The sequence below is a fragment of the Lepidochelys kempii genome, chromosome 2 (assembly GCF_965140265.1).
Source record: "Lepidochelys kempii isolate rLepKem1 chromosome 2, rLepKem1.hap2, whole genome shotgun sequence".
Taxonomy (NCBI): Eukaryota; Metazoa; Chordata; order Testudines; family Cheloniidae; genus Lepidochelys; species Lepidochelys kempii.
Window position 1 is genome coordinate 232,718,034 of NC_133257.1, and position 23,116 is coordinate 232,741,149.

Sequence of the window (23,116 nt, forward strand, 5' to 3'; positions counted from 1 at the left end):
TTTCCTCCAGTGTGCTGGTAAACAAAGACATATAGAGAATGTCTGAAAGAGCAATGAAAAAAAGCCTTTAATACTGGTACAGGTAAACTGGCAAAATAAATTGGCCCAAAACAGAAATATACATTCCATTCAGCACAGCTATTTTACCAGCCATTTAAACAAAACAGAAATCTAACGCATATCTAGCTAGATTACTTACTAAGTTCTAAGATTCCATTCCTTTTTCTGTTCCCGGCAAAAACATCACACAGACAGACAGACCCTTTGTTCCTCCGCCTCCAGCTTTGAAAATATCTTGTCTCCTCATTGGTCATTTTGGTCAGGTGCCAGCGAGGTTATCTTAGCTTCTTAACCCTTTACAGGTGAAAGGGTTTTGCCTCTGGCCAGGAGGGATTTTATAGTTCTGTATACGGAAAGGTGGTTACCCTTCCCTTTATATTTATGACACGCCTCCCAAATCAGAGATAGGGGGAAACACTGGTTGTGATTTCTTCCTGGAGCTCTAGGAGAAAACAGAGTTAATAAGACACGTGCACCTCTAAATACACTATCAAGTGTATAAAGATTAACAATATTTTCCACATCTCAAGGACAATTTTAACCAGTTGATTCTGGGAAACTTTCACAGGAGAGTGCATCAGCCACTTTGTTAGAAGCTCCTGAGATGTGTTGGATGTTGAAATCAAAATCTTGGAGAGCTAAACTCATCGAATAAGTTTTTTGTTATTTCCCGTGGCAGTATGAAGCCACTGTAGCGCAGCATGGTCGGTTTGCAGGTGGAAACGTCGTCCCCAAACGTATGGGCGTTCCTCTTCCAGAATGTAGACAATGGCGTAACCTTCTTTTTCACTGACTGACCAGTTGCTTTCCCTCTCAGACAGCTTCTTGCTGAGAAACACTACAGGATGGAATTCTTGATCCAGTCCTTCCTGCATTAAAACTGCTCCCACACCACGCTCGGATGCATCTGTGGTTACGAGGAACAGTTTGTCGAAGTCTGGGGCCCTTAGCACAGAGTCAGACATGAGTGTCGCTTTAAGCTTGTTAAAGGCCTTCTGACACTCTTCGGTCCACTGAATGGCATTGGGATGTTTCTTTTTGGTTAGGTCTGTCAGTGGGACGACGATTTGGCTGTATTGCGGTACAAATCGTCTGTAATATCCGGCCAACCATAAGAAGGATTGAACCTGTTTCTTTGACTTTGGGACAGGCCACTTTTGGATAGCATCCACTTTGGCCTGTAGGGGGTTGATAGTTCCTTGACCCACCTGGTGTCCAAGGTAAGTCACTCTGTTTAGGCCTATTTGACACCTCTTAGCCTTAACAGTTAGTCCTGCCTCCCTTATGTGCTCAAAGACTTTTTGTAGATGTTCCAGGTGTTCTGCCCAGGAATCCGAAAATATGGCCACATCGTCAAGGTAGGCGACTGCATATTCTCCTAATCCTGCTAGGAGACCATCTACAAGTCTTTGGAGGGTGGCGGGTGCATTCCGCAGCCCAAAAGGGAGCACATTAAATTCATACAGCCCGACATGTGTGGTGAAGGCTAACCTTTCCTTGGCAGATTCATCTAGCGCTACCTGCCAGTACCCCTTGGTTAAGTCCAAAGTAGAGATGAACCGGGCCCATCCCAGTTTCTTCATCTGTGCATGGCATTGGATAGTTGTCTGGGCGAGTCACAGCATTTAGCTTACGGTAGTCCATGCAAAAACATATCTCCCCCTCTGGTTTGAGAACTAGAACGACTGGAGATGCCCATGCACGGCAGGAGGGGCGGATTACACCCATCTGTAGCATATCCTGGATCTCCCATTCTATAGCAGTTTTAGCCTGAGGAGACACCCGGTAAGGTTGGGCTTTAATTGGGTGAGCATTACCTGTGTCAATGGAGTGGTATGCCCATTCAGTCAGTCCTGGGGTGGCTGAGAACATCTGCGCGTAGCTAGTGCACAGCTCCTATGATCTGCTCTCGCTGAATATGCCCAAGGGTCATGGAGAGGTTCACCTCTTCCATGCCACCATCACTTTTCCCTTCGTAGTAGACACCTTCAGGCCACTCAGCATCATCTCCTCCCTGGGCTGTAAACTGACGAACCTTTAATTATCTGGAATAAAAGGGCTTTAGAGAATTAATATGGTATACCTTAGGGCTTTCGGTTGGAGGTGGGGAATGCTATGAGATAATTAACGGCTCCCAGGTGCTCTTGGACCGTGAATGGCCCTTCACACGACACTTATGGGCCTAGAGCGCCTTTAAGACCATGACCTGGTCCCCTGCTTTGAAGGAACACTCTCTGGCCAGTTTATTATACCAGGCTTTTTTCTCTTTTTGAGCATCCTGTAGGTTTTCTTTAGCAAGGGCTAAAGAGATTCAAAGGGTGTTTTGTAGGTTGGTTACAAAGTCCAAAATGTTAGTTCCTGGAGAAGGTGTAAAACCCTCCCATTGCTGTTTCACCAACTGTAAGGGCCCCTTAATCTTGCGGCCATATACAAGTTCAAATGGTGAAAACCTTAAAATGGGATGGGGTACAGCTCTGTAGGCAAAGAGCAACTGCTGCAACACTAGGTCCCAATCAATGGAGAGCTCATTTATGAATTTACGTATCATGGCCCCTAAAGTTCCATTAAACATCTCCACCAGGCCATTTGTTTGATGATGGTAAGGGGTGGCAACCAAGTGATTCACCCCATGAGCTTCCCAAAGGCTTTCCATAGTTCCTGCCAGGAAATTAGTTCCTGCATCTGTGAGGATGTTGGAGGGCCAACCTACCCTGGCAAAAATGTCCGTTAGTGCCTGGCACAAACTTTTAGCCCTGGTGTTGCTTAGAGCTACTGCTTCCGGCCATCGGGTGTCAAAATCCACGCAAGTCAGTATGTACTGCTTTCCTCTGGGTGTCTTTTTCGGAAAAGGACCCAGAATATCCACAGTTACTCGCTGAAATGGAACCTCAATGATGGGGAGTGGCTTTGACCTGGTCTTGGGGTTTTCCCACTCCTTGGCATACATCACAAGACCTGACATAGGTAGAAACATCCTTGCCCATTCCCTCCCAGTGGAATGACCTCCCCGAACGGTCTTTGGTCCTGTTCACCCCAGCATGGCCACTAGGATGATCATGGGCTAAGCTCAAGAGCTTGACCAGGTACTTAGTTGAAACTACCAACTGTCTCTGAGGATGCCAGTCTTCCTGGTGTCTACCAGAAAGAGCTTCTTTGTATAAAAGTCCTCTTTCTACAACAAACCTGGATCTATTAGAAGAGCTGAGAGGCGGTGGTGCCGTCCAAGGTCTCTGGAGGCTTTCATCTGCTCCCTGTTCTGTCTGGAACTGTTCCCTTGATGCTGGAGACATCAGTTCCTCACTGGATTGTGGACCTAGGCTTGGTCCCCCTGGAAGCGATGCAGGTGATAGGGCTGTTTCCGTTGACTGTGAACCGCTCTCTGCTAGTGCACTATGTTGCGGTTCAGGCTTCGGCTGAGCCTCTTGTGTAGGGTTATCAGCTGCTGCTGTTGCAGGTTAGGTGGGGCCCTCTGGTGTTGGGGTTGCAAGCACTGGATTGCACTGGCGCTGATTGTTCCACCAGTTCCAGTTCTGGGACTGGCTCTGTCTGGGTCTCTGGGACTGGATCCACTACTGCTGTTGCTGATGTTGGCATGGGGTCCGGTTCCATTACCTCTGACCGGGTCCTGGTAGAAGTTTCTGGAACAGAGCTAGGCCTGACAGCTTGCTTAGCCTGGCTGTGGGTGGCCATTCCCACCCTCTTGGCTAGCTTTACATGATTGGCCAAGTCTTCCCCCAACAGCATGGGGATGGGATAATCATCATAGACTGCAAAAGTCCACATTCCTGACCAGCCTTTGTATTGCACAGGCAACTTGGCTGTAGGCAAATCGAAAGAGTTGGACTTGAAGGGTTGAATTGTTACTTGGATCTCTGGGTAGATTAAATTGGGGTCCACTAAGGATGCATGGATAGCCAACACTTGCGCCCCGGTGTCCCTCCACGCGGTGACCTTCTTCCTCCCCACACTCACACTTTCCCTCCGCTCTGAGGGTATCTGGGAGGCATCTGGGCCTGAGGACCTCTGGTGTGATTCCGGTGCAATGAACTGTAATCTGTTGGGGTTCTTGGGGCAGTTGGCCTTTACATGCCGCAGTTCGTTACATTTAAAACATCGTCCAGCTGACGGGTCACTGGGGCGAGGTGGGTTGCTGGAGAATGGTGTGGCGGGACGATAAGGTGTCTGGAGTGTTCCTTGGGGTGTAGTTTGGGCCTTGGGCTGCCCCTGATAGTAGGGTGTGGTCTGAAGTTGTCCCTTCTGGTATCCGCTCCAACTGCGAACAGGATTGTTCCTCTCTCCTCCTCCACCCGTTTTGTTCCGGTTTGCCCCTTCTGATATTCGCCGCAACTGCTATTAGCTTTTTTCTTTTCTGCCACCTCCACCCATTTGGCTCCAATCTCCCCCGCCTACATCTAGGATGTATCTTTCTATTTCCTCAGGAACACCCTCTAAGAACTGCTCCATTTGCATTAGGAAGGGCAACTCTTCTGGAGATTTAACACTTGCTCCTGATATCCAGGCATCCCAATATTTCACAATGTGGTAGGCATGTCGGGTAAATTACACGTCTGGTTTCCACCTTAGGGCTCTGAACCTCCAACGGGAATGCTTGGGTGTTAGCCCCATTCTGACTCTCACCTGGGTTTCAAACAGTTCATACTTGTTCATGTGTTCCTTAGGCATTTCAGCCGCCACCTCGGCTAACGGTGCACTGAGCTGCGGCCTCAGCTCTACCATGTATTGGTCTGTAGAGATGCTGTACCCAAGGCAGGCCCTTTCAAAGTTTTCTAAGGCCTCGGTTTCATTGCCTACCTTGTAGGTGGGGAACTTTCTGGGATGGGAAGTGGTACCTAGAGAAGGATTGCTAGGGTTTGTTGGTATATTCTGCTGAGCCTTTACCTTCTCCATCTCCAGTGCATGCTTCCTCTCTTTTTCCTTCTCCTCCAGTTCTTTTTTCCTTCTCCAGTTCTTTTTCCCTTGCCTCCATAGCTCTCCAGTGGGGAGCCTCTAGGGCTTTTTCTGCCTCTTTCACTGCCTTCATTTCTTTGTCCTTTGCCTCCATAGCTCTCCTGTGGGCAGCCTCTAGGGCTTTTTCTGCCTCTTTCGCTGCCTCCAGTCTGGTTAACTCCAATTTGTGTTGTGCCTTGGTTTCTGTCATGTTAGCCTCTCTGTTTTTAACTAACTTTACACCCGAGAGTTAGAAAGAAAACAACAAAACAAAACAAAAACCTGGCTTGTAAAATTTTGTTGTGCTGTAACCTGATACCTATGTTCTCTGATAGTTATTCTCAGCCTACAGAAAAGTCCTTTGTCTCCAGGAAAATAGACAGAAAAACCCTCTAGTTGCTCTTAGCTTTAAAAAAAAAAAAAAAAAAAAGTCTTCAGGTCTGTGAAAGACTTGTGAATTTCCCTGCAGCAGGTTAACTACCCTGCCTTGAGGTAGAGAAAACTCCAGCTCAAAAAAGACAAATCCCTTTTGTCTCTGCTCTGGCCCCCAAGCAGAGACAAAAAAACTCTAATTACTTTCAGTTTAAAACCTGCTTTCAAGCAGCCCAAAGGAAAAAAAATGTCCTTTTAAAATCTGTGCTTCTGGTTCAAAATGATCCCCAAAAAATCTCAAACTGATCTCAAAATGATCCCACCGTTCTGCCACCATGTCAAGGTTCCTTCCCCACTCTGAACTCTAGGGTACCAATGTGGGGACCTACATGAAAGACCCCCTAAGCTTATTCTTACCAGCTTAGGTTAAAACTTCCCCAAGGTACAAACTTTTACCTTTTGTCCTTGGACCTTATGCTGCCACCACCAAGCATGTTAAACAAACAACAGGGAAAGAGCCTACTTGGAGACATCTTCCCCCCCAAAATATCCCCCCAAGCCCTACACCCCCTTTCCTGGGGAAGGCTTGATAAAAATCCTCACCAATTTGCATAGGTGAACACAGACCCAAACCCTTGGACCTTAAGAACAATGAAAAAAACAATCAGGTTCTTAAAAGAAGAATTTTAATTAAAAGAATCACCCCTGTACAATCAGGATGGTAGGTACCTTACAGGGTAATCAGATTCAAAACATAGAGAATCCCTCTAGGCAAAACCTTAAGTTACAAAAAGACACCAAAACAGGAATATACATTCCATTCAGCACACCTATTTTACCAGCCATTTAAACAAAACAGAAATCTAACGCATATCTAGTTAGATTACTTACTAAGTTCTAAGACTCCATTCCTTTTCTGTTCCCAGCAAAAGCATCACACAGACAGACAGACAGACCCTTTGTTTCCCCCGCCTCCAGCTTTGAAAGTATTTTGTCTCCTCATTGGTCATTTTGGTCATGTGCCAGCGAGGTTATCCTAGCTTCTTAATCCTTTACAGGTGAAAGGGTTTTGCCTCTGGCTAGGAGGGATTTTATAGTTCTGTATACAGAAAGGTGGTTACCCTTCCCTTTATATTTATGACAGCCCAGCAAATAGTATTTAAAATGCAACATATACAAAGTTAAACTGCAAATGAAAAAAAAAACCTCAAAGGAACACCGGTGTACTAAAAATGGTTCATAATGTATCTAAAGGTCTTGTCACAAGGGCTGTCTATTGATTAATTTACTTTCCTATTGCTCAAAAAACAAAACTATGCTTTCTCAACATTACAACATAGCTAATGTTAGTTACATGATTACATTTCCTTCACCTCATTCAGAAGTTTGGAAAACATATAGCATAACAAGTCTATATAAATATATATTTCAAGATAAACAATTGTCCAACCGGAATTAAAGCTGAGAGTTAATATCCGTAACTTAAAGGTAATACAAAAAATACAAGAATAATGTAATTAACCCAAAAAGAAGTATTATACACTTAGGAAATTCAGAGTTAAAGTTAAACTTCAAAGAAATCAAACAGGAAGTTGTGGTTTTAAGACAAGAAGGCACAATTATGATCATGTCATCTGATTTCTTGCATAACACAGGCCATTAAATTTCACCCACTAACTCCTACATTAAGCTGAGTTTTTGTTAAGGTATTTTAATACAGTTAATGTGCCCAAACAACCTTAACTCTGCCCTACAGTGACACCATGAGAGAAAGGAAAATGAAAAACTAATCTGTTCTTAAAAGTCAGTTTAATTTAATCAGGACCACAAACATTAAAATACCTTAATCATAATTGTATGTTTATTGCATTGTCAACTGGGAGACGGTCACGGTGGCAGAGGTCATATAAGTACCTAGATAGATTAAGCACCGAGACATTAAAATAGCCAGTGTGAGTTTGATCATTTTAGGGTGTTTGTTTGAAGAGGGGACTACATGAAATTTATATCTTGGGACAAGCTCTTCATACTTTCCACCAATCTTGACCCATTTCAAGCTTCCACTCTCCTTCTTGTGTTTCAGTTGCAGAAATTATTTTATGTGGGTCTCTGCAACACCAACGTATAGACAAATGTGAATTCGTGGCCCTAACCCTGCAATGGGATCATGCAGGCATTTCCTCAGATCTATAAGAAGTCCCTCTGAAGTCAATGTGACTATGTAAATGTGTATCCTAGTGCAGGATCCTGGCCTATTAAACTACCTCTCTTAAATGACACAGAGTTCCACATCACACATGGCCACACCCATGTGTATCTGAGAGTAAAATTCAGCTCCACATCTTCCTAGTAAATTAAGAGTACAGGCAGTTACTATCTCATTTTACCTTTAAAAGGTAGTTATCCAGTTTTATACTGACAGATTTTAAAAAAAACCCAGCCTACAAGGGCCTGTTCCTGCAAAGATCTTCCTGTAGGGGAACGCGTTCACCCATGTTGAGCCTCACTAAAGTTAATGGAGATCTGCGTAGGTAGAGGAGTCCACCTACATGAAGCAGGAACAGTACATAATTTTACTCCCAAATTTAACTGGATGCTGTTCTGATAGTTGGTCCTTACAAATTTACTCTACAAGTTCAATGGTAAAAAGTGAGTGTAAGTTCACAAAATTCACAATAACTTATAACAATAAATGTTGATGGGAAAAGGTACAAAATGGAGACAGCCTGAATTAGTACAAACCAAAAGGCCAACTGATGTAACTCAAGGACTGCATTAAGATCATTTTTGGTAAACCAGAAAAGTATGGAACTAGAAATCTGAACCAATATTGGTGTATTAGAAACAAGGCCTAATTGGTGGACAAAATAATGAGGGGATGGGCTGGCTGTTCCACCCATCACTTCCTTTGTGGGTCCTTCAAGAAAGAGACTGTTGGATCAACTAAATATTCAGGCCCTAAAACGCAAGCACCTCAAAATTTGTAACAGGAAAATCACTAACAAGATTTGGTACAAATTAATAATATAAGGCTTTGAACTTGGAGCAACAAAAGTCCCCTAACAAATCTATGTTTGCAGAAGATAAAGAAATGTTGATATTAAAGGATCAGTGTGCTCTCGAAACCCTTCCCCCATCCCTTACTAGATTTAGGGGCTAAAGTGGTGTAACATATCCTGATTTAAAACACAAATATAAAATGAAGGATTACTAATGGTAAAATTCAAAGCTTTGATAGCTATATTTTTATTGTTTGTAATTGTAGATAGTGAATGAGTTCAGATGAGGTGTGTCATAAATATAAAGGGAAGGGTAAACCCCTTTGAAATCCCTCCTGGCCAGAGGAAAAATCCTCTCATCTGTAAAGGGTTAAGAAGCTAAAGGTAACCTCGCTGGCACCTGACCAAAATGACCAATGAGGAGACAAGATACTTTCAAAAGCTGGGAGGAGGGAGAGAAACAAAGGGTCTGTGTGTCTGTCTATATGCTGCTTTTGCTGGGGATAGACCAGGAATGGAGTCTTAGAACTTTTAGTAAGTAATCTAGCTAGGTATGTGTTAGATTAGGATTTCTTTAAATGGCTGAGAAAAGAATTGTGCTGAATAGAATGACTATTTCTGTCTGTGTGTCTTTTTTGTAACTTAAGGTTTTGCCTAGAGGGATTCTCTATGTGAATCTAATTACCCTGTAAGGTACCTACCATCCTGATTTTACGGGGGTGATTCCTTTACTCCCCTATTTACTTCTATTTCTATTAAAAGTCTTCTTGTAAGAAAACTGAATACTTTTTCATTGTTCTCAGATCCAAGGGTTTGGGTCTGTGGTCACCTATGCAAATTGGTGAGGATTTTTACCAAACCTTTCCCAGGAATTGGGGTGCAAGGGTTGGGAGGATTTGGGGGGGAAAGACTTGTCCAAACTACCTTTCCCAGTAAACCCAGTTAGAGTTTGGTGGTGGCAGCGGATATTCCAAGGACAAAGGATAAAATTAATTTGTACCTTGGGGAAGTTTTAACCTAAGCTGGTAAAAGTAAGCTTAGGAGGTTTTCATGCAGGTCCCCACATCTGTACCCTAGAGTTCAGAGGTGGGGAGGAACCTTGACAAGGTGCCTGGCATGTGTGTGTTTTTGCCAATACTTCTTTTACAAAGAATTGCTGATCTGCTTAAAATGCTGTTGCTGCTGACAGAACAAAGGTAGCATATTGTGCTGGAAGTTTTGAGGTAAAAAACACACATCTTTTTAACAGCAAGAAGCCTTTTACTGGGAGAACCCAGGAATAGAGTAACACAGAATGACATGACATAGAAACTGCATAAGCAACAACAAAAGGCAGAAGTTGGGTAAATTGAAGCGTACACATGCTTAATGTATGGATTACATAAAAAAATAAATGGCCAATGTGCTAAAAAGGTGACTGGAGAAAAGTTAAGCAATTCAGAATGTGAAAATGTATGAGTCAAAGTGAACACAGCCCATGTTGGAGAAACACCAGACTAGAAAATGAAGGAACAAGACTGAAAGACCAGACCAAGGGATCAGAGGAGGCAATGACTATCATGAAGTATAGGAAAACTTTCCGGTGATCCAAAATGTGGTAACTTGGGCCCTCTATCAATTGTCTTCTCTATTATTATTGTCTATTATTAGTAGTAGTATGTTCAGATACTATAAGTGACAATAACTCTGTCTGAAATTGTATAATAAAGACAAAAATTGATTAAGCCTACACTGGATGCACTTGTGACTCAGTTTCCCAATTTAACCCCCAAAAGACTTTGGGGAGAAAAACTGGCTACTGGAGCATGCTTCACCATCATTGCTGCCAGGCCCCATCTCCTAGGGCCTGATCATCTTCATCCTAATCCTGAGTGACGCCCTACTGACCAGACTGGGCCAGAGAGAGAAGGACCCAGATGACATTGCCACCTCTACTGGCTCCAGCTGAATCCCAAAAATCACCTGGAATAAAATGGGATCAGACTTTAACAGCAGCAGTAGCTCCAACCCATCTCAACTAACTTCTTCTCTTTTACCCAAAAGGACAGCTATTACCATCTAAGAGATTGTCAAATAAGGGATTTTTTCCTTCTAAAAACTCTCTCCAACTAAAGGGAAAGGAAACCAGTGATGTTATTAAAATGAGAGCCTTATTTAATGCTTTACACATTTCAAATATTTCAACAGTTTTCGTTTTTTCTTTAACTTTAATAAAAGGGTAAAACCATTTTTAACAGCGTGTTTGCCAGGTACTAAGCAGGCTGACATCTGTATATCAAACCCCAGATCTTGTTTAACACTATTTAATGCTGAACAGTGACTGGGTTATGCTAACACTGTTGGCCAACTTATTCCATTTAAATAATACAACAATGCTCAAAATTGCAGGCACAAGTCGGAATATGTTCATATCTATGTAATTTGAAGGCAAATATTAATTATCTAAATGCTGTAATTTGTGTCCACAATTAACTGTCACAGTAATTTTGCACCTAGAGATTACTTTAAACACAAAATTAGAAACTGGGCTAAGGCCTCTTTAAAAATATGATGGTCATCATCTGTTTATTTACGATACTAATACATTACACATGGTTCACCCAAAAAGATGACTTACATTCTGAAAGGTATAGAAGCATGAAATGGCTTTCTGAGAGCTGGCCAGTTGGGATTATAGATATTGTTCTGATTGTTAAGTTAGTGAAGCAGTTCTGATTGTAACTTCTGATTGTTAAGTTAGTGAAGCAGAATGCACATTCCAGATTCCTGCTCAGGAGCAAAGAATGACAAAATAGCCACCACTCAGTGAAATATATTTTAACTGCTACTCAGAAACAATTCTTTAAACTGCTAATAAAATGCATTGAACTTTGCCATTGATTTTTATTAAGAGCATCAGTTTTGTTTTTGTTTTCTAAGGAAATAAAACATATAAACCAGTATAAGCGATAAAACTGCTAGGAGAAGGTCAACATACACATCTATTTGTCACTACCAGAATGACGAGCACCATCAGCATTTTAACACACCCTTTCTTAAACCATTTTCACTTCTCTTTTTAGAGAACATTCTAATTGAACCTACTGAATACCTCTGTGCACGTTTACTGTGTGTGTTAATCTTCTGAAAATCAGAGCTCATGCTACTGAGAACACATGCGATGAAAAGGTACTTTATATGAAAATGCCAAAAGGCATACACAAAGTGGTCATTCATAAGACAAAATAAAATTATGACATCTCTGCACAATTAATTTAATTTATTATCCACATAAAACCTTATAATGTTTTTTTTTCCTTAGTAGGCAACACACTAAAACTGCAGCACAACAGCTTTCATTTAACATACTGCCTCACATACTATGTTTGTACTGAGCAATTTAACAATAAAATTATTTGCATTTTTATCCTTTGCCATAGCTAGTATGTACACTAAGTTTAAGCTTGAACTACCTCAAGTTAATACAGTCTTTGACAAATATTCTATTTTAAAGTAGCCATTTTCCTCCTTAAAAAACCATAGCAAACTTTCATATTTTGCTTTACTTATCTTGACTTCTATTCCCTCAAACGCCATTCTTGACAATGAAAAACATATGATATTAAAAAAGAAACCACACCAATCCTACAGTATTCCCATAAATCCTGCTTTTAAAAGTCAGAAAAAATGAAAGAAAGGATTCCTGGACTTCAAAGAGTCCTGCGCTAAAGAAAAGCTGAATATATCTACAAATGAAAGGATGGATAGCCCTGTGGTTACAGCATAGGGTGGAGAAATCAGGAGACCTGAATTCTATTCCTAGCTTTGCCAAAGGCTTCTTTGGGGACCTTGAACAATCACTTAATCTCTCAGAACATAATTTTCCTGATGGGGTTATCATTGACTATGTTTGTTGTGAAAATTCATTTACGTCTATTAAACATGATGAGATCATTGGATAGAAGGTGCTCAGGAAGTGCTGCTAAGGAGCATATCCTAAACCACCTCCATCCTCACATGGTCTGAGAGATCTCTTACCAGTGTGGTTCCATTAGAGCAGATAGAGGGGAAATTTGGAGGTAGGATTCCACAATTCCATGCAGGGGTTTCAAACCACCTGCATGATATAGCATTCTCTGCCCCCCGCCCCCCCCCCCCCCCCCCGCAGCCTACAGTGCAGTTTTGGTGGTTGAACACATCAGGAGCAGCTACACAGATCCACAAACTGGAATGGCAGCTTGGGAGCCATGAAGGCTCCTGAAGCTGTAGTAGGGACAGAAGGAATTCTCATCCACTGCCACTGTTACCCCTGGGAGAGGTTGTCACATTCTGGGGTGCAGTCCAGACCAGTGAGGGGTTGTGTCACTACCTGCCCTGTAACCTTGGGTGCCTCACAAAGTTTTGCTGTTGTAGCTCCCAACTTGGGCCACTCACAAACAGCTTACCAGCATGCAGGTCACACCCTGAGTGTCTGTGTTCTATACAACCAGCCCTGGCTCAACAGTTCTAATCCCAGCAGCCTGTCTACAGCACCATTCTAACTTCCAGCTTTGTTACCACTTGGAGGGTGACCCCAACACACTTGCAGTCCTGAATTTTCCCAAAACCATACACTCTGCATGTCCAGCCCTTTCCTGGACAATTCAGAGAAATAATATGGTTTGTTTGCTCGTTTAATACACCAGTTTGCCGCATAAACTGGAGTTGACATCCACGTTAGTACAAACACAACACTGTGGGTTTAGATAGTAAAGCAGGTTTATTAAGAAAAGACTAAAGGATTTTAAGTATAAGAGATAAAGTTAGAAATAGTTACCAGCCTGGCCAGTGGGCGGGACCTCAGGGGGACGAAGAGGAGCAGTGGGCGGGGCCACAGTTCCAGGACTGGTGACCCCCCCCAACACACTTCTACACAGGTTCCAGCACTTCTGCAGGGGTCCCCAAATTGGCTGGGACCCCTGAGCACAGGCCAAAAGTGGTGGAAGCTCTCTAATAGTGCAAAGGCCACTGATACCCGAACTGTGGCCCTGTCCCCCCACGCTGCCTCTTACCCCGAGGCCCCACCCTTGCGCTGCCTCTTGCCCCGAGGCCCCACTCGCTCCGCTTTCTTTCCCTCCACCCCGTCACTCGCCCTTAGGGACAATAAAAAGTCCCCCCACCCCAATTCTGGAGCTCCTGGCACAGGCCCCATAGGCCCGTACGTTAATCTGCCACTGCTTGTATTTGGCCTTACAGGACAGTAAGTGGGGCAGGAAAAAGACAATCAGTTTCGAACCTTACCACGAAGTCATGACCGGGTTTGTGGATTATACATACCAATGGAGATGTTCATCATTGTGAGGCCAGCCCCTGGTTTTTCAAAAAGGTTCATGGGAAAAACACTAGTTACCATTAAGGGTATGTCTACGCTGCATTTTAAAACCTGTGCTAAAAACAGCAGTGTACACATTGCATCTCAGGCTGGAGCTTTGACTCTGACGCCCAGGGAGGGAGGTGGACTTCAGAGCCCAAACTCCAGCCTGAGTCACAGTGTTTACGCTAAAAGAAAAGGAGTACTTGTGGCACCTTAGAGACTAACCAATTTATTTGAGCATGAGCTTTCGTGAGCTACAGCTCACTTCATCGGATGCATACCATGGAAACTGCAGCAGACTTTATATACACACAGAGAATATGAAACAATACCTCCTCCCACCCCACTGTCCTGCTGGTAATAGCTTATCTAAAGTGATCATCAAGTTGGGCCATTTCCAGCACAAATCCAGGTTTTCTCGCCCTCCACCCCCCCACACAAATTCACTCTCCTGCTGGTGATAGCCCATCCAAAGTGACAACTCTCCACACAATGTGCATGACAATCAAGTTGGGCCATTTCCTGCACAAATCCAGGTTCTCTCACCCCCCCCACCCCCCTCCCAAAAACCACACACACAAACTCACTATCCCGCTGGCAATAGCTCATCCAAAGTGACCACTCTCCCCACAATGCACATGATAATCAAGGTGGGCCACCCCCAGCACAAATCCAGGCCTTCTCACCCACCCCCCACCTCCATACACACACAAACTCACATTCCTGCTGGCAATAGCTCATCCAAACTGACCACTCTGTGTGTGTATGGAGGTGTGTATGGAGTTTACCAAGTAATCCAGCTCGTTCTGTACATATCTGCCATCATCATTAATTACCACTCCACCAAACTTTATCAACAACTATTTCATATTTTCCTACATAGCACAGATAAAAATATTACTTAGCTTTCAGCAGAAAACCAATCCCTGTAGTACCCCACTAGAAACATGCCCATTCCAGGATGATTTCACATTAAGAATTATGTTTTGAAATGTATGTTTTGTGTTCCACTCTGTGTTTGTCTCCCATTAATCTGCCTTCTTCTTCACACTTGTGAAGAGACATTGAGATAATCAGCAAGTAGCACCAGCTCTATAAAAGATACAGTGAATTTAAAATATTTACAACATTTGTTAATCTTCAAACTAGCTCTGTTACACATGTTAAAAATGAAATATACATGCTGGGCAATGTAACAATCTCGGTAATGCACTCAGGATTCTTTGTGTGCGCTGTTTAATAAACAACAGCAAATCTGCTCTGCAGCAGAAGACTCAATAGAATTCCAAGTACCGTCGTAGTTGTAGTGCCCAGGTGTGAAGGTAACTCCTAATATCTGTGAATATGAGTGTAAATGAAATCATAATTGCAGATCAGCAAAAGGTGAACTGCAAAGCCAAAAGGGAAACTGAGTTAAGCACAAAAATATGTGCTAGATGCTCCCACTCATGAGGCTGTGCAGAATATTCAGCATGGACTGTGCATATCCTTTAACTTTTGCTAATTTTCAGCCTCTGTGACTCTGTTGTGTCGTCCAAGTTCACTGGAGATGCCCCAGAATCCATAATTCTGAGACATCACTTTGACGCTGGCAGGCCAGATGACCAGGCCGCCGGCACTGGCTAAGAACAGACAGTCTTGTAGCTGGAGAGCAGACCAGGTCACCTGTATATTACTTCTGCTCAAAATAGCTATTTGTCTTATAAGAATGTATTTTGTGTTTACACTCTATGAAATCCTTCTATGTTGCTGCCTGCATTAATCTCCCTTATAATATCTATGGCTCATGTAATAAGGAAATATTTAAGTGGTTCCTCTGAAACTGGAAATCCCCACGAGACAAACATTACCACGTGTGAAATACTAGTTTGCCACAGGAGGTGTTAGCTCCTGTCCAACAAAAGAAGGCCCATAGACAGCAGACAAACCACTGTGGAACATCAGAGGACAAAGACTTTGTTGATTGCCCCCCCACCACACCACCACCACCTAGAGAGACCTGCACATGAACTCGTCCCATCATCTTGAATTCTGGGGGGAGGAAATAAAAATACCTGTTGAGAAGAAATTGTCTCTTTTTTGGCTGTTTGAACTCTGAAGGGCCAGAGATTCTAAACTGAAGCCAAAAATCCCCAGGGTCTGCCTCCTAGGGCTGCCCTGAAAGACACTTTGAACTGACAGATCACTACAACTGTGTCACTCTTCGGATTTAGATGGTAACACAATTGTATGTTTCCTTGTTTTAACCTGTAAATAACTGTCATTCCTTTTTCCTAATTAATAAACCTTTACATAGTTTATTACAGGATTGGCTAGAGTCATTGTCTTTGGTGTAAGATCTAGGGTACCAATTGATCTGGGGTAAGTGACTGTTCTCTTGGGACTGGAAGCAACCTGAATGTGGTGTGATTTTTGGTGTAAGTGACTATTTATCACAAAGTTCAGTTTGTCTGGGTCGCAAGATAGGTCTGAAGGGACTATCTGGGACTCCATGGTAAGACTGTTACAGCGATCCAAGAATTCACATTCGTTACTGGCTTGGTGACATCTAATTATAGAACACGCCACCAGTTTGGGGTGTCTGCCCTAAGGTATTCACAGTCGTGAACCACTCCAGACAGCATGGCAATCACATATATTATAAGACTCCACGCAAGCACTATGTTCTGCATTATCTTTTGTAAACTCAGAATAGTCTACAGAATTTTAGAAAGGAAAGTTACTATAATTATTTATGTAATTGATACCCCTCTCACAATCGAGGTAGGACAAACATATAGCACATATTTCTGTGCTTAACTCCAATTCCTGTTTGGCAAGACACTACCACTGTAGATGAGAGCACACAAGCTAATAAACTAGACTAGATGCTTCAAAGGGATAGGTCAGTAATAATTAAACTGATAATCCTCTGAACAGAAGGATGAACAAAGTGGCTACTAGAAGCTGCTTCCAGATTCTGACCCTAAAAGATTTTATGATTTTTCAGTTACCCAAAAAGTCTCAAAATTGATATTCATCAGAAAAAAATAGTGTCCAGACTTTAGGCCCCATTCCTGCAAACACATGAGCCACTCTACTGACATGTTGGCAGCCGGTGTCAAGTGGAGTGCCCCAGGGGTCGGTCCTGGGGCCGGTTTTGTTCAATATCTTCATAAATGATCTGGAGGATGGTGTAGATTGCACTCTCAGCAAATTTGTGGATGATACTAAACTGGGAGGAGTGGTAGATACGCTGGAGGGGAGGGATAGGATACAGAAGGACCTAGACAAATTGGAGGATTGGGCCAAAAGAAATCTGATGAGGTTCAATAAGGATAAGTGCAGGGTCCTGCACTTAGGACGGAAGAATCCAATGCACCGCTACAGACTAGGGGCCGAATGGCTAGGCAGCAGTTCTGCGGAAAAGGACCTAGGGGTGACAGTGGATGAGAAGCTGGATATGAGTCAGCAGTGTGCCCTTGTTGCCAAGAAGGCCAATGGCATTTTGGGATGTATAAGTAGGGGCATAGCGAGCAGATCGAGGGATGTGATCGTTCCCCTCTATTCGACATTGGTGAGGCCTCATCTGGAGTACTGTGTCCAGTTTTTGGCCCCACACTACAAGAAGGATGTGGATAAATTGGAGAGAGTCCAGCGAAGGGCAACAAAAATGATTAGGGGTCTAGAACACATGACTTATGAGGAGAGGCTGAGGGAGCTGGGATTGTTTAGTCTGCAGAAGAGAAGAATGAGGGGGGATTTGATAGCTGCTTTCAACTACCTGAAAGGGAGTTCCAAAGAGGATGGCTCTAGATTGTTCTCAATGGTAGCAGATGACAGAACGAGGAGTAATGGTCTCAAGTTGCAGTGGGGGAGGTTTAGATTGGATATTAGGAAAAACTTTTTCACTATGAGGGTGGTGAAACACTGGAATGCGTTACCTAGGGAGGTGGTAGAATCTCCTTCCTTAGAGGTTTTTAAGGTCAGGCTTGACAAAGCCCTGGCTGGGATGATTTAACTGGGAATTGGTCCTGCTTCAAGCAGGGGGTTGGACTAGATGACCTTCTGGGGTCCCTTCCAACCCTGATATTCTATGATTCTATGTTGTCCCACTGAGCTCATATGAATATGAGTAAATGTGACTGTAAATGTTTCTACAGTCATGACCTATGCTCATAAATGGAGTTGTTCCAGGCTTTCAAAGCTGATGTGAAGGCTAGAGACACTGAAAAAGGAGCTATACATTCAGAACTTTATTTTTATTTCATTGTAAATAAATATGTATAATGATAGTGTTTACATTTTTGTTTATAGGTTACAGATTTTGCACCAATCTAGAAATCTCTTACACATTAATGAGGGTCATTGCTTTTATTTTTTTTAAATCCCACATTGAAAATAAGGATTAAGAGCAAAATTCCCCTCTAAACTCCACAAAGGAGATCTCATCTGGGATAGTTTGCTCTCCTCGATACATGTATTGCCCAGTATCTTAAAACAAACAAAATATACTAGCATTAATGACTATTTACATTTTTATTGGTTTTATATATAACGTATATATATAACGTATATAACGTATACGACTTCAGCTATCTGTATTTTGATCATAAAATTAACTTATTTTTAATTAGACTTTTTAAAAATAGTTCTACCAAAATCCCATATTCCAACACGAGTGAATGAATGAATGAGACTGAACCAGAAACACAGTGAAAGCAAATGACAGTGACAATTTAAGGAGCCTTGAATCCCTACGTGCTGACTTGAGAGAATTTACTACCTCATCTGCCAGAGCTACAGATGTAGGAGGGGTTAGTAATGAGGGGTTCTGAGTACCAAGACAGAGACAAAGCAGACATGCTGGTAAAACCCTTTGCATGAACAAGACTTTCGTGACAACAACAAAAAATTAGAACAAAGTTATCTTTTTAAAAGATCATTCCAATAAAGAATGAATGACTGAAATTAACTACAAAAAAGGGAAATGAGTGCAACAGAGAAGGAAATACAGACCTGTGTTTAGGGTTGTTTTTAATAATCTGTTTATTATTTTTTATTATTATTATTATTATTATTATATCTGGTTTTCACAGCAGCAGATTTCCTTTAAAAGAACTATCACCGCAGCAAAAGTAAAATTAAATCGCACATAAATTAACTTAGAAGAAACCATACTACGCAAACATTTTTAAATGTCTATTGGGACACAAACATTTGCTTAACATTTATGCTGTTTTATCAGCAGCAAAGTACCACTTTATTCACCCAATAGATCTTAGCCTTCAAACTTGAATTCAAAAAGTTAAATCTACAGTGCATTCATTAGATGCCAAGATCACCTGAAGTGGTGACTGTAACATAAACAAACATTGCTCTCAGCAATTAGAAATATGCCTGTCTGCAGACAAGTGAATTTTCCCTGATGCTACAGATTTGATTAAAAAACAGCCACAGAAACTTAAACTTTCCACCATCAAAAAGCACCATGAAAAATGAAACAGCTTACACATTAGGGCAAAAAAACCTTTTGTAAATCTTTGACAATTAGTAAAGTAATTAGTAACTACAATTAGTAATTAGTCTGTACTTCTTCATATTAGAGGTACTGTCCTACCAACATGTCTAAAGCACTAAGGAAAGGAAAGCAGAAACCACACAACCACAAGTTCATTGAAGTAGGATCCTATCCCAAGTCAAAAAGAAAAAATTTAATGGCTAGCAAAGCATGTCAACACAGCAAATACCAAGTACTGCAAATGAAACCACCACAATTCCTTCCCCCTAGCAGCATTCAAGGATGAGGAAATACCACACCAGTTAATGGGGAATCGCAGTGCATTGCAAGGAGAGGAGGAATGAGAGAGGAGCAGCACAGCCCCTCCTTTGAGTTACTTAAAGTTACATCACAAGTGTCAGAGTCAAGATTAGAGCACAGGTCATGTGGCTCCCAGAACTATGATTGGTCTGTTAGACCAGAATGCCTCCAAGGCATTCAAACTTACTGGCAGTTTCCAAACCTCTAAAATGAGGATAAAACACTTTGCCTACCACCTACCTGTGGCCATCCTAAATCCTGGCGTGTTTCTTGTTTTGTTTTAATTTAATCTATGGTAAAACCATTGCCCCATTTTATAATTGGGGAAAACGAACACAGAGGAATGTTGAGTGACTTGTCAAAGTCAAGCAGGCACATGCCTAATGATCATGAGACCTGACTCTCATACCAATAGCCAGTATCTTGGGGAATATGTTAACCAGTTTATTTTAGGCTAATTTTGAGTTATAACCGTGTAAAAATTGGATTTAAAGAGGATCATTTTGAATTTAACCAAAATTTATTATAGTTACAAATGTGCAGTGAAGCACGGATGGATTCTTTTCAAAGACATGCCACAAAGTTTGCCTGAAAACACAGAACCTCCAGGACAGTTTCTTCCATGGGGTTGGATCTATGATATTTATGGATAATGGTCAATGGTCTTCAATCTATATGCAATCTTCTTTCATATGAAGTAAGGGAATATAACACTTTGTGACAACTAGCCCCCTTTGATATTTTTCAATATTCGTAACAACTTACTCATTATTCATGAAAACCACTTCACTGACATGAAAATGCTATTAATTATGTTCCTGTAACCCCATAACATACACAGAACCCATTGAAGTCAATGGCAGTTTTGCCTGTGAAAGGACTACAGCATGAGATTCTTTATAATACTGATATCAAACATTTTACACAAATGAAAGTAAGCACCTGAAAAGCATCTTGGATAAATTTAACAAATAATTTAAGTATACTGAGAATATTTACATAATGTCCTGTGCTAAAGAATGAATGTTCTAATTAGTAGCAATTATTTTGGAAGTTGGAGACATTAAACTGTTAATTTTAAAAAAATTGTCCACAGCTCCTTTTTACTGAATTTCTATTTTAAAAAAAAAAAAAAAGTAACAGGTCTCGAATTACATCCAAGAAAGCTTTAGTATTTTCATTTGAGTCACAATGAGCCTTCGATGTTATGATTCTTTACTTGGCTCATCAGTGCCTAGCTTTGCAACATAAGGTACCTTTGATTTTGTTACCACTATTGAACAAACAAAACGTTCCAGCAGTTCACTTAATTTTGATGTACACTCCAGTTATAAAATTATGACATGAAAGGAACCCCACAGAACTGTGACATACTTGGTACCATCTGATTACTGAATCACTTTCTGGATTTGTGTCTGAAACTCCTGTTTGAGAAGAAAAAATGAAAATGACTTAGATAAACTCTAATCATCATATATCCCTGTGGCAGGGCAGGGGTAAAACCCCTTGAATGCCCTGCCAAAATGCTGGCTAAGCCCTGCTTTCTGGTAGGGAAGCCAGGTGCAGGGGCCCAGCTACAGGCCCTAAAGAGGGCCGGCTCACAGCAATGACTTGAGCTAAGTAGCGGCAGCTGGGCTGAGAAAGGGAAGGGTGAAAAAAGCCCTGGAGAAAGTTCAGTCAGGAGGCTAGCCTGGGAGGGGATAGGAGGCTTACAGCTCTGTCTCCTTACCAAAGGCAAGGAGCCTCACGGACCAGGAGACTCTGGGAAGGGTCTGAATGGGGATAGCTGTTGGGGGAATAAAAGGGGCTACGCGGTTGCACTGTAAATAAAGACATAAGGGTGAAGCACCAAAGGTGTTGGGATTCTTTATTTGGCCAGCCAACACAGGGCACAGGCATGAGGAGGTGGAAGCCTGTGCAGACCCTGTGATAATCCTGCACAATAGAGAAGGATGCATTTTAATTTGTGATGTAAAAGGTATTATTACTCCAATGCAGAACCTTCCATTAGTACCAATAATAAATGGAAATCTCAATTCAGACTTAGTCCAGCAGTGACTATTTTGACTATTTCAACTCTAGAAAGGACAATCAGTCCTTTTAGTGGAAGGAGGAAGACATTTCCTTATATCTATATGCCATACTACTGGACCCTGACTGTACGCTGCTATTTATAATTGATTACCAAAAGACATAGCGGTCAAAATAATTTGGAAACTGGGATGAACTGTGGATTAACCATCTCAGATGTACTCCAAACTATCATGCAAAACTTCCTTTGAAAATGATGATAAATCCACAGTTATGGTTGACTCCACCCCCACTCTGCCTCTTCCTCCCAAGGCTCAGGCCTTAAGGCAGAAAAAAAGGGTACGATATTCTGTGATCCTCCCTTCTGCCCACTCCGATTTATTTCCCTGCAAAGTCTGGCCTGGGGAAGTGCAGCCCAGCTTCCTGGCCCTGGCCCACCGGGAATTCAGCCCCCACCAGCCTGGCAGGCACCCATCCGACAGTTATGCTGGGCTGAGTGGGCACTGCCCTAAGGCACAGAACAAAGGCTGCCATTCTCCCCGCCCCCTCACTGGGCAACCTGCCTCCCCCCCATCGCTGTATGAGGAAAAACAGTCTAGCTTGTTGGGCTCGCACTGCATGGGGGTTGTGGCCAATGTGTCCCAAGCATGCCCAGCTCCCCCCTTCTATGCAGCCCCCCAAACACACCCAGCTCCCCATTCTGAGTAACCCCCCCAAACTCACCCAGCCTCCCCATTCTGTGCAGGGACCCAAAAATGCTCAGCCCCCCCCACTCTCCCTCATTCTGTGCAGCCCCCCCAAACACGGGCCTCAGGGGAAGAGGTGGAGCAAGGACAGGGCCTCGGGGGAAGAGGCTGAATGGGTGCGGGGCCTCAGAGTTGAGCCATGGTCCAGGTGCCAATGGACCCCACTTCTAGGGAGCTTTCGGCACTCCTGCACCAGGCACAAAGGCGTAGGGCCTCCAAAGGGAGGTGACCCACGCCGCATCCAGCATTTTCCCACTGCATGACCAGCCTATTTTATTTTGGGAAAGCTCAGCCTCCCAAAGCCTCTTATATGCACCTCCCATGTATGTGGCATATTGGAACATGTGTTAAGTGTTGCCTAGACAACTGAAATCTATATAACATTATCACTTATTTTCCAGACAGTTCCGTAGCTTGCTGCAGTCCTTACACAGACAGGATCTTCCAAATTAGATATTTGACTACAGGATTAAGCCCAAATTAGCTTAACATACCAAATATACTTAACTGAAGAAAAATGTAAAACAAACAGTTTAATCAATGACGACTAGATAGTACCATACCTGTGCAGTAAACATGAAGTGAAAAACCCTACATTTGCTAAGTGGTTTGCTGCAAAGTCCTATTAAATAATAGGCATATTTTTTTAAAATGTACCCCAAAGAAATGATGTTTGGCTTTTTCCCCCCTAGATATGACAGCACTATGAAATGAAGTAAGAACTAACTTATTCTGAATATCATCTTTCCTAATCATTTCTGCTCATCTCCTTGTTTTGGATAACACTTTCACAATCTGCTGACGAAGCTTCAAACCAGGGCCACAGTAA

The 23,116-nt window shown here is 42.4% G+C and overlaps 1 protein-coding gene across 10 annotated transcripts in view; it reads right to left on the reverse strand.

Annotated features, from left to right (window-relative positions):
- The window catches only part of NEBL (nebulette), a 427,388-nt gene that overhangs the window by 177,804 nt on the left and 226,468 nt on the right, over positions 1-23,116 (reverse strand). The window lies entirely within an intron of this gene.